Raw genomic sequence first — 12,836 nt, 5'->3', positions numbered from 1 at the left:
TAGCCCTTTCGGACTGTTCTAACCTGCCTGCTTACCATTGGCTGGGGACTAATGACAATCCCACAATCCTGTGGGAGTATGAGCTTCCCCAATGAGGGGGGGTCGGCGAAATCATTAGCAGACTCCCTGTATAAATAAAGCTGGCCAGTTTGGAACCAGCAGGAAGGAGTGAGCATTAAGCGAGGTTGCTGCTGTTGTGCACATATATGTTCTTGTAAATAAATGTTATTTCTTGGTATCCTTGAAACTCGTGCTGGATTCTTTGTGGCCCTCACAAAACGGACAGAGACGAGGAGAAATGTCTTCACCCACAGGCTCATGAATCTTTGGAATTCTCGACCCAGGGAACCGTGGATTGAGAGATTTACGAAAACAAAATTAATCAAGAGGTGGAGTGGGGAGGTAGAGTGGTGATAGACTCGTCGGACCGTATTGAATGATGAAATGGGCACGAGGGGCTGATCGTTGCTCCTAGGTTTTGTTGTGCTAGCTGTAGAATGCCTCAATGATCTATCGCAGGTGAAGGTCAGCAGGGAGGCACTGCAATCTCATTAGTGAGGCCTGGGAGGAGACCTGGGTGGTCGGACTTGAACGCAGCCCCTGTCCCTTTATCTGCCCTGGATGGTTCTGTCGACAAAACCAAATGTGACCAGAGGGTCACGGATTTTAAACTGTCGCCAGGCGAGTGCTCAGTGTGGCTTCACTCACAAGGTGGATGGGAGGGCTCGCTGCGTTCAATTAATCCAAAGCAAAATGCCATCAATACTGAAAACCTGAAATAAAACCAGGGGCGGGGGGGTTGACAAGCAGAGGGGCAAGAATGGAGAGAGTGAGGGGGGGGGGCGATAAGGGCTGAAGGAGGGGGAGATAGGTGGGATAGGGAGGGGTGAGCGTGAGGGGCCAGTGAGGAGGGGTGGGTTCAGTGACCAGGAGGGTTAGAACTTGGGGTGGGATGGAGGGAAAACAAGGTGGGAGGAAAGGGGAGGTGGGAGGGCGATGGCGAGGGAGGGAGGGAGGGGTGACAGGGAGGGGACAGGGAGGGGGGTTGATGGAGAGGGAGGGAGTGGTGACAGGGAGGGGACAGGGAGGGAGGGTGATGGCGAGGGAGGGAGGGAGGGGTGACAGGGAGGGGACAGGGAGGGGGGTTGATGGAGAGGGAGGGAGTGGTGACAGGGAGGGGACAGGGAGGGAGGGTGATGGCGAGGGAGTGGTGACAGGGAGGGGACAGGAAGGGGGGTTGATGGAGAGGGAGGGAGGGGTGACAGGATGGGGACAGGGAGGGGGGTTCATGGAGGGGTGACAGGGTGGGGACAGGGAGGGAGGGTGCTGGAGAGGGAGGGTGGAAGGCTGCTAAGATTGGGGTGAAGTGAGGGGATTAGGGCACCATGTTTTAATGACAAAAGGTATTATAATTTTTGGGCTGTTTACTTCCTGGCAGTTGGTCAGATTGGCAGCGTGAGCAGCTCTGGGATTGGTCAGATTGACAGCGTGAGCAGCTCTGGGATTGGTCAGATTGACAGCGTGAGCAGCTCTGGGATTGGTCAGATTGACAGCGTGAGCAGCTCTGGGATTGGTCAGATTGACAGCATGAGCAGCTCTGGGATTGGTCAGATTGACAGCGTGAGCAGCTCTGGGATTGGCCAGATTGACAGCGTGAGCAGCTCTGGGATTGGTCAGATTGACAGCGTGAGCAGCTCTGGGATTGGTCAGATTGACAGCGTGAGCAGCTCTGGGATAGGTCAGATTGACAGCGTGAGCAGCTCTGGGATTGGTCAGATTGACAGCGTGAGCAGCTTTGGGATTGGTCAGATTGACAGCGTGAGCAGCTCTGGGATTGGTCAGATTGGCAGCGTGAGCAGCTCTGGGATTGGTCAGATTGACAGCATGAGCAGCTCTGGGATTGGTTAGATTGACAGTGTGAGCAACTCTGGGATTGGTCAGATTGACAGTGTGACCAGCTCTGGGGTTGGTCAGATTGACAGCGTGAGCAGCTCTGGGATTGGTCAGATTGACAGTGTGAGCAGCTCTGGGATTGGTCAGATTGACAGCGTGAGCAGCTCTGGGATTGGTCAGATTGACAGCCTGAGCAGCTCTGGGGTTGGTCAGATTGACAGCGTGAGCTATCCAATGGGCAGAAGGCCACCGCCAAGGAACATTCCTGTCTCCCTTTAGCTTTTATAAATATATTCTTTCACAGGATGTGCGCCTCGCTGGCTGGTCCAGACTTTATTGCCCATCCTTAAAAGTCCTTGAAAAGGTGGTGGGCAGCTGCCTTCATGAACCGCTGCAGTCTATGTAGTGCAGGTACACCCACAGTGCTGTTAGGGAGGGAGTTCCAGGATTTTGTCCCAGTGACAGTGAAGGAACGGCGATATATTTCCAAGTCAGGATGGAGGGTGTCTTTGAGGCAAGCCTGCCGGTGGTACTGTTCCCGGGTATCTGCTGCCTTTGTCCTTCTAGGTGGTAGTGGTTGTGGGTTTGGAAGGTGCTGTCTAAGGAACCTTGGTGAGTTGCTACATTGAATCTTGCAGATGGTACACACGTCTGCTGCTGTGCATCGGTGGTGGAGGGAGTGGATGTTTGTGGACGGGGTGCCAATCAAGTGGGTTGCTTTGGCCTGGATGGTGTTGAGCTTCTTGAGTGTTGTTGGAGCTGCACTCATCCAGGCAAGTGGAGAGTATTCCATCACACTCCTGACTTGCGCCTTCTGGGTGGTGGACAGGCTTTGGGGAGTCAGGAGATGAGCTACACTCTGCAAAATTCCGAGGCTCTGAGCAGTCCGTGTAGACACCATATTTATATGTCTCATCTGGTCCAGTTCAGTTTCTGATCAATGGATGCTGATTGTGGGGGATTCAGCGATGGCAATGCCATTGAATGTCAAGGGGCGATGGTTAGATCCTCTCTTGTAGGAGATGGGCATTGCCTGGAACTTCTGTGGCGTGAACAGCCCAAGCCTGGATATTGTCCAGGTCTTGCTGCATTTGGACATGGACTGCTTCATTATCTGATGAGTCGGGAATGGTTCTGAACATTGTGCAGTCATCCGCAAACAAGCCCACTTCTGACCTTATTATGGAACGAAGGTCATTGATGAAGCAGCTGAAGATGGTTGGGCCTAGGACAGTCCCCTGAGGAACTCCTGCAGTGATGTTCTGGAGCTAAGATGGCTGTCCTCCAACAATATCTTCCTTTGTGTCAGGTATGACTCCAATCAGTGGAGATTTTGCCCCCTGATTCCCGTTGGCTCCAGTTTTGTTGAGACACCTTTGATACCTCACTCGGTCAAATGCTACCGGCTTCCCTGAGCCCTGGGAAAAGCTGTCCTTCAATTGTTCAATACAAATAACTCCCAAAAAATGAGATGTACAGCTTCATTAACATATTATACTGAGGGACCCGTCTCACTAGAGTGCGATACTTGACCCATACGTGACCCATACGTGACCTGGGGCTGGTTTAGCACAGGGCTAAAGAGCTGGCTTTTAAAGCAGACCAAGGCAGGCCAGCAGCACGGTTCAATTCCCGTACCAGCCTCCCCGAACAGGTGCCGGAATGTGGCGACTAGGGGTTTTTCACAGTAACTTCATTTGAAGCCTACTTGTGACAATAAGCGATTTTCATTTCATACATGACCCATCTCACAGGAATGTGATACTTGAACACTCCCTGCGTGGCAGCAGCAGCCGTGTTGATGACAGTTTGGGGGTCACGTTTCAGTTATTTGCTGATTTAGCCCCAGACACTCCCAGCGTGGACGTGGGGGGGGGTAAATTAGCCGTGATTTGTTGGAGTTTTATGCTTCTCTTTTTAAAGGGGGGACTGTGCAATTGAGGTGAAGAAATTGAGGAAACAGGTGGACTGGGAATTGAACGTCACCGCTTCTTCGGGCAGAGCCATTAATGAGTGTGTTTATTTGAAGGGGTTTGCAGTTCTCACTGAGAACAGACTGCGCTCAGTGTAACAGACTGCGCTTCGAGTAGTAGTCAGTGATCAGAGTAACAGTCAGTGCTCAGAGTAACAGTCAGTGCTCACAGTAACAGACAGCGCTCAGAGTAACAGACAGTGCCCAGAGTAGCAGACAGCACTCACAATAACAGACAGTGCTCAGAGTAACAGACAGCGCTCACAATAAAAGACAGTGCTCAGAGTAGCAGACAGCGCTCAGAGTAACAGACAGCGCTCAGAGTAACAGACAGCGCTCACAATAAAAGACAGCGCTCAGAGTAGCAGACAGTGCCCAGAGTAGCAGACAGCGCTCAGAGTAACAGACAGTGCCCAGAGTAGCAGACAGCACTCACAATAAAAGACAGTGCTCAGAGTAGCAGACAGTGCCCAGAGTAGCAGACAGCGCTCAGAGTAACAGACAGTGCCCAGAGTAGCAGACAGCACTCACAATAAAAGACAGTGCTCAGAGTAGCAGACAGCGCTCAGAGTAGCAGACAGTGCCCAGAGTAGCAGACAGTACTCAGAGTAACAGACAGCGCTCACAATAACAGACAGTGCTCAGAGTAGCAGTCAGTGCTCAGAGTAACAGACAGCGCTCAGAGTAACAGACAGTGCTCACAATAACAGACAGCGCTCAGAGTAACAGACAGTGCTCAGAGTAGCAGTCAGTGCTCAGAGTAACAGACAGCGCTCAGAGTAACAGACAGTGCTCACAATAACAGACAGCGCTCAGAGTAACAAACAGTGCCCAGAGTAGCAGACAGTACTCAGAGTAACAGACAGCGCTCACAATAACAGACAGTGCTCAGAGTAGCAGTCAGTGCTCAGAGTAACAGACAGCGCTCAGAGTAACAGACAGTGCTCACAATAACAGACAGCGCTCAGAGTAGCAGACAGTGCCCAGAGTAGCAGACAGTACTCAGAGTAACAGACAGCGCTCACAATAACAGACAGTGCTCAGAGTAGCAGTCAGTGCTCAGAGTAACAGACAGCGCTCAGAGTAACAGACAGTGCTCACAATAACAGACAGCGCTCAGAGTAACAAACAGTGCCCAGAGTAGCAGACAGCGCTCACAATAACAGACAGTGCTCAGAGTAACAGACAGTACTCACAATAACAGACAGTGCTCAGAGTAACAGACAGCGCTCAGAGTAACAGACAGTGCCCAGAGTAGCAGACAGCGCTCACAATAACAGACAGCGCTCAGAGTAACAGACAGTGCCCAGAGTAGCAGACAGCGCTCACAATAACAGACAGTGCTCAGAGTAACAGACAGTACTCACAATAACAGACAGTGCTCAGAGTAACAGACAGCGCTCAGAGTAACAGACAGTGCCCAGAGTAGCAGACAGCGCTCACAATAACAGACAGTGCTCAGAGTAACAGACAGTACTCAGAGTAACAGACAGCGCTCACAATAACAGACAGTGCTCAGAGTAACAGACAGCGCTCAGAGTAACAGACAGTGCCCAGAGTAGCAGACAGTACTCACAATAACAGACAGTGCTCAGAGTAACAGACAGTACTCACAATAACAAACAGCGCTCAGAGTAACAGACAGCGCTCACAATAACAGACAGTGCTCAGAGTAACAGACAGCGCTCAGAGTAACAGACAGCGCTCACAATAACAGACAGTGCTCAGAGTAGCAGACAGCGCTCAGAGTAACAGACAGCGCTCAGAGTAACAGACAGTACTCAGAGTAACAGACAGCGCTCACAATAACAGACAGTGCTCAGAGTAACAGTCAGTGCTCAGAGTAACAGACAGCGCTCAGAGTAACAGACAGCGCTCAGAGTAACAGACAGTACTCAGAGTAACAGACAGCGCTCACAATAACAGACAGTGCTCAGAGTAGCAGACAGCGCTCAGAGTAACAGACAGTGCCCAGAGTAGCAGACAGCGCTCACAATGACAAACAGCGCTCAGAGTAACAGACCGTGCTCAGAGTAGCAGACAGCGCTCACAATAACAGACAGTGCTCAGAGTAACAGACAGCGCTCACAATGACAAACAGTGCTCAGAGTAACAGACAATGCTCTGAGTAACAGACAGCGCTCAGAGTAACAGACAGCGCTCAGAGTAACAGACAACGCCCAGAGTAACAGACAACGCCCAGAGTAACAGACAGCGCTCAGAGTAACAGACAACGCCCAGAGTAACAGACAGCGCTCAGAGTAACAGACAACGCCCAGAGTAACAGACAACGCCCAGAGTAACAGACAACGCCCAGAATAACAGACAACGCCCAGAGTAACAGACAGCGCTCAGAGTAACAGACAACGCCCAGAGTAACAGACAGCGCTCAGAGTAACAGACAGCGCTCAGAGTAACAGACAGCGCTCAGAGTAACAGACAGCGCTCAGAGTAACAGACAGCGCTCAGAGTAACAGACAACGCCCAGAGTAACAGACAGCACTTAGAATAACAGACAATGCACAGTGTAACAGTCAGTGCTCAGAATAACAGACAATGCTCAGAGTAACAGACAGCGCTCAGAGTAACAAACAGCGCTCAGAGTAACAGACAGCGCTCAGAGTAACAGACAGCGCTCAGAGTAACAGACAGCGCTCAGAGTAACAGACAGCACTTAGAATAACAGACAATGCTCAGTGTAACAGTCAGTGCTCAGAGTAACAGTCAGTGCTCAGAGTAACAGACAATGCTCAGAGTAACAGACAGCGCTCAGAGTAACAGACAGCGCTCAGAGTAACGACAGCACTGAGAGTAACAGACAGCGCTCAGAGTAACAGACAGCGCTCAGAGTAACAGACAGTGCTCACAATAACAGACAGTGCTCACAATAACAGACAGCGCCCAGAGTAACAGACAGCGCTCAGAGTAACAGACAGCGCTCAGAGTAACAGACAGCGCTCACAATAACAGACAGCGCTCAAACTAACAGACAGCGCTCAGACTAACAGACAGCGCTCAGAGTAACAGACAGTGCTCACAATAACAGAGAGCGCTCAGAGTAACAGACAGCGCTCAGAGTAACAGACAGTGCTCAGAGTAACAGACAGCGCTCAGAGTAACAGACAGCGCTCAGAGTAACAGACAGCGCTCAGAGTAACAGACAGTGCTCACAATAACAGACAGCGCTCAGAGTAACAGACAGCGCTCAGAGTAACAGACAGCGCTCAGAGTAACAGACAGCGCTCAGAGTAACAGACAGTGCTCACAATAACAGACAGCGCTCAGAGTAACAGCTCCTTCCTGAAAGAGAAGAGACAGGAAATTGGTAAAATTCTCTTCCAGGAATCTACAATCCGAAATGAACAATGTGGTCCAAACGTCAAAAAGGAATTTATTAACTGCTGACTGACGTCATACCTGAACAATATTATTTAGTGGGCTAATGATGCATTTGAACATGTTGTACAGTCTGAATTATCCAGGCCAGGGCGAGTAAACATTCATCATTAGCTCAACAATTTCCCTTTGCATTAATGGTTTAAACAGCAATCAAGCAGTCAATCAAAATGTCGGTGCTCCCAAGGATTTTGTTCCTGTTCCAGTGCCTCCCCGTGTTTATCCCGAAGGCTTTCTTCAGGCGGGTTAACAGGAGTATAATGGGGTTTGTGTGGGTGCAAGGTATGAAGGGTGTTCCTGGAGCGGAGTAGAGATAGGGGGGGGGACTGGCGCTGCCCAACCTCTGTGGATACTACTGGGCCGCCAATGTGACGATGGTGTGCAAGTGGTTGATGGAGGGGGCCGCATGGAAGAGGCTTGAGACGGCGTCCTGTGTGGGTACGAGTCTGGGGGCGCTGGCAAAGGCGCCGCTGCCGCTCCCTCCAAGGAGGTATACCACGTGCCCGGTGGTGGTGGCTGCCCTCAAAATTTGGGGGCAGTGGAGGTGGCACAGGGGGGAAGTGGGGGCCTCGGCGGGGACCCCACTACGGGGGAACCACCGGTTCGCCCCAGGAAGAACAGGTGGAGGGTTTGCGGGGTGGCACAGGTCAGGGATATGAAAGTTGGGGGACCTGTTTGTGGACGGGAAGTTCGCGAGCCTGGGTGAGCTGGAGGAGAAGTACGGGCTCCCCCCCGGGGAACACCTTCAGGTACTTATAGGTAAGGCCGTTTGCCAGGCGGCAGGTGGCGGAATTCCCGCGGCTACTGCCACACACAGTACAGGACAGGGGTGCTCTCGGGGGGGTGGGTGGGAGTGGGGAAGATCTCGGAAACTTACCAGGTGATGCAGGAGGAGGAGGAGGCCTCGGTGGTGGAGGTAAAAGGTAAGTGGGAGGAGGAGTTGGGATAGGAAATTGAGGCAGGGACGTGGGCAGACGCCCTGGGGAGGGTGAACTGTTCCTCATCGTGCGCGAGGCTCAGCCTCATACAGTTTAAGGTGCTGCACAGGGCACACATGACCGGGACAAGGATGAGCCGGTTTTTTGGGGGTGAGGACAGGTGTGTTAGGTGCTCTGGGAGCCCAGCAAACCACACCCATATGTTCTGGGCATGCCCAGCGCTGGAGGAATTTTGGAAGGGCGTAGCGAGGACGGTGTCGCGGGTGGTAGGATCCAGGGTCAAACCGGGCTGGGGGCTCGCAATATTTGGGGTGGCAGAGGAGCCGGGTGTGCAGGAGGCAAAATTCTGGCCTTTGCGTCCCTGGTAGCCCGGCGAAGGATTCTCCTTCAGTGGAAAGATGCGAGGCTCCCAAGCGTGGAATCCTGGATCAACGATATGGCAGGGTTCATTAAATTGGAGAGGGTGAAATTCACCTTGAGTGGGTCGGTACAAGGGTTCTTTAGGCAGTGGGAACCGTTCTTAGACTTCCTGGCAGAACGGTAGACATTGGTCAATGGCAGCAGCAGCTCGGGGTGGGGGGGGTCACTTTACTTTTTTGTTTTTGTTATTTACACTGGAGGGTCTGAGGGGGTGTATATACTTGTTGTATTAAGTCGGGGTATTAATGTTAATTTATTATTTATGTACAGGGAGGGAAGGGGGTATGGAGGGTTGTTTTTCTGGACTGTGTTTTGTACTTAACCCTGTTGGGTTTCTTTTCCATTTTGTTATTGATATTTTATGAAAACCCTTTAATAAAAATTATTTTTTTAAACAGCAATCAAGCATTTGATTAATTGGGGTTAAAATCAGCTCTCGGTAAGATAAGAACGTTGAAATCACTGTCAGCAAAACTATTGTTTTATCCATTCTCGGGATGTGAGCAAGGTTGGCATTTATTGCCCGTTCCCAGTTGCCCTGATGCGACTGAAAGGCAAGGCAGGATGTCTGTTCCGGATCGGAACCACGCAGGGTGGAAAATCCATTCTCCTCAACTTCCCCCTGCTGCTATTGCCGACTGTTTTAGGTTTGCGCCAACAGGCTGGCACAGCTCACATTGCAACAGGCTGGCACAGCTCACATTGCAACAATTCGACATGTCCCAAAGGCTACCAAAACACTTTGGGATGTCCTGAGCTGGTGAAGGTTGGGATAGAAATGGAAGTCTTTTTCTTTGGTGCATTTCTGCTGTTTTCCGAATTATTTTCCAGCTCCAGCATGTTCTCAATTTAAGGACAAAGGAAAGGCCTCTCTCAGGCACCAAAGCTATATCCTGAATCGTAGCACAGTGATTAGCTTCGCAGCTCTAGAGTCCCGGGTTCGATTCCTGCCTTGGGTCACTGTCTGTGCGGAGTCTGCACGTTCTCCCCGTGTCTGCGTGGGTTTCCTCCGGACGCTCCGGGTTCCACCCACAATTCCCGAAAGACGTGCTGTTAGGTGAATTGGACATTCTGAATTCTCCCTCTGTGTACCCGAACAGGCGCCGGAATGTGGCGACTAGGGGCTTTTCACAGTAACTTCATTGCAGTGTTAATGTAAGCCTACTTGCGACACTAATTATTATTATTACATGCAGGAGACCAGAAATAGAGATAAATAATATCAGATAGGGCAGCACGGTGGCCCAGTGGGTTAGCCCTGCTGCCTCACGGCGCCGGGGTCCCAGGTTCGTTCCCGGCTCTGGGTCACTGTCCGTGTGGAGTTTGCACATTCTCCCAGTGTCTGCGTGGGTTTCGCCCCCACAACCCAAAGATGTGCAGGGTAGGTGGATTGGCCACGCTAAATTGCCCCTTAATTGGAAAAAATAAATTGAATGTTCTAAATTTACTTTTAAAAATAATATCAGATAATCACTAGTAAACCTAATCGGGATTGAATTCAGGGAATCTTTCTTACCAACGAGTGGTGATAAGAGGGCGGCTGAGGTGAGTAACAGAGAACGAGGGAGAGAGACAAAGAAAAGGAGATGGACAGAAAGAATGAGGGAGAGTAATAAAGACGGAGAGAGGATGCTACAGGGAGTGACAGGAAATAACCCCTGAAACCGCAAACATTTTCCTTCATCGATGCGGGTTATAGCAGCAGTGGTATATTCTCCTTTGTTCATCAGTCTCCTGAGCATTTGAAGTTTAAAAGCTTTTTGATGAAGAGGAGACTTTGAAGCTCCTCAAAGTTCAAAGATCACAGCCAACTGGAGCACACATCCCAGCCTTCGGGGCAACTGAGTGGTGCCTCGGTCCTGAGTTGCTGGTGTGTATGCTTTGCCCTTGAGAAGGCGGTGGTGAGCTGCCTTTGTGAACTGCAAGAAGTCTTACAACAACAGGTTAAAGGCCAACAGGTTTGTTTGGAATCACTAGCTTTCGGAGCGCAGCTCCTTCATCAGGTGAGTGAAGAGGTAGGTTACGCAAACATGGCATAAATAGACAAAGCCAATGACGCAAGATAATACTTTGAATGCCAGTCTTTGCAGGTAATTAAGTCTTTACAGGTCCAGACAGTGCGACTGGAGAGAGAGATAATCACAGGTTAAAGAGGTGTGAATTGTCTCAAGCCAGGACAGTTATTAGGGTTTCGCAAGCCCCGGCCAGATGGTGGGGGGTGAATGTAATGTGACATGAATCCAAGTTCCGGGTTGAGGCAGTACTCATGCGTTTGGAACTTGGCTATCAGTTTCTGCTCGGCGATTCTGCGTTGTCGCGCGTCCTGAAGGCCGCCTTGGAGAACGCTTACCCGGAGATCAGAGGCTGAATGCCCTTGACTGCTGAAGTGTTCCCCGACTGGACGGGAACATTCCTGCCTGGTGATTGTTGCGCGATGTCCGTTCATCCGTTATCGCAGCGTCTGCTTTGTGAACTACTGCAGTCCATGTGGTGAAGGAAGGAGTCCCAGTACTGACTCAGCAACAGTGAAGCTATCGCTGTTACAGTTCCAAGTCAGGATGGTGAGTGACTTGGGGGGGGATCTTGCAGGTAGTGGTGTTCCCATGTATCTGCTGACCTTGTCCTTCTAGGTGGTGGAGAGCGTGGGTGTGGAAGGGGCTGTCTAAGAAGCCCTGGTGATTTGTGGCAGTGCATCATGTAGATGGCACAGATTGGTGCCACATGTATGTTGGTGGTGGAGGGAGTGAATATTTAAGGTGGTGGATGAAGTGGGCTGCTGTGTCCTCAACAGAGATCGTCCGTTGCCTTTCTGTGGAGGCACCCTGAAATCATCAAAGAATCTGAGATGGTCACAAAACATAACCACAATAAAGAAAGAAAGACTTGCGTTCAGCACCATAAATGCGCGTTGTCTCAAAACACTTCACAGATGATAGAATAGTTGTAATATGGAAATGTTCTGTCATTACTGTTGTTTTCTGAGTGGCTCTGGTATAATTCCTGTTAAGAGGAGAAGTCCCAATCTCCTCAATGGAGCCACATGCTTAGCTGAGAGCCCAGCCATCCATTACTCTTAAAGCAGCTGAGCCCCCGAGAAAACATTGCCGGATTGACATCTTTGGCTCTCTGATCTCTGCAGTCAATTTCACAATGTTTATTCACTCAGGCTTCAGTGGATTCAGGGTTTGTGATTTATGTTATTGGTACCATAAAGGGTCTCCATGATTGACACTTTTATTGCCTTGTAATGAAATTACCTTTTTTAAATTGAGAAAAGTAAGCAATGAATGAATGACTTTTAAAAAGTTTTTGTTACACATCTAACTATTATTGGTTCTAAACAAATGAGTTCTACTGGGTCAATAGGCATAGCCAAGGGAAGTGCCAGAGGTTGGCATGGGAGCATGAGGAGCCATAAGCTTGGCCAAGAGGGTATGAAGTGGGGGGGGGGGGGGAGTTGGAATGCCACAACCTGACATGGAGGGTATGAGGGACCATGTAACAATCCTCAAGAGGTCAGCATGGGAGCATGAGGGGCCATAAGCTTGGCCAAGAGGTGGGGGGGGGGGGGTGGAGTTGGAATGCCACAATCTGACATGAATGGTATGAGGGACCATGTAACAATCCTCAAGAGACCCATGGAGACACCCTAATTAATCTCCCCGTGGGACGCATGGAATATGAGCTCCCACACAAGTAGGTGGAGGCCCATCAACTGGGGCTCCTGGCAATCGCCTCTTAAACACCGGCCCAGACTGGGACTGGTGAGAGCAGTCACCCCGATTGGGATCTGGGAGCGTGTTGCGGCCTTAGCGTTTGTTGTCGAATGAAACCTAATTTGGATTAACCTTCTCGGGCCTCCTGAGCTTCTTTAGACCATATGGGGTAGGTGGGGGAGGGGGTCCTTTTCTTGAAACAATGGGGCATGAGAAAGAACTCGCCTTTTAAGATGTCCCGTCATGCAGACTAGTGTTCATGACTCTTACGAGGTACCCGAACCACAACCCTTTAAAAACTTGGCCCAACTCCATGGAAAGTTCCGGGGATTGCAACTCGGGATTGAGACAGGAACCAGCCTCCGCCCTTTAAAGGCACTCGTGAAAATCCGACAGGCCAGGGATGGGTTTGGGAGGCCGGAGGTCAAGACCTGTCCTCCATTGCAAAAGGGCTCGCTGACTCGGTGCCTTGTTTTGTTTGGAATGTCTCTGTAATCTACA

Source organism: Scyliorhinus torazame, chromosome 1 (assembly GCF_047496885.1).
Source record: "Scyliorhinus torazame isolate Kashiwa2021f chromosome 1, sScyTor2.1, whole genome shotgun sequence".
Classification (NCBI taxonomy): domain Eukaryota; kingdom Metazoa; phylum Chordata; class Chondrichthyes; order Carcharhiniformes; family Scyliorhinidae; genus Scyliorhinus; species Scyliorhinus torazame.
The sequence above is the reverse complement of the archived record's forward strand: the minus strand, read 5'-3'. Positions refer to the sequence as shown.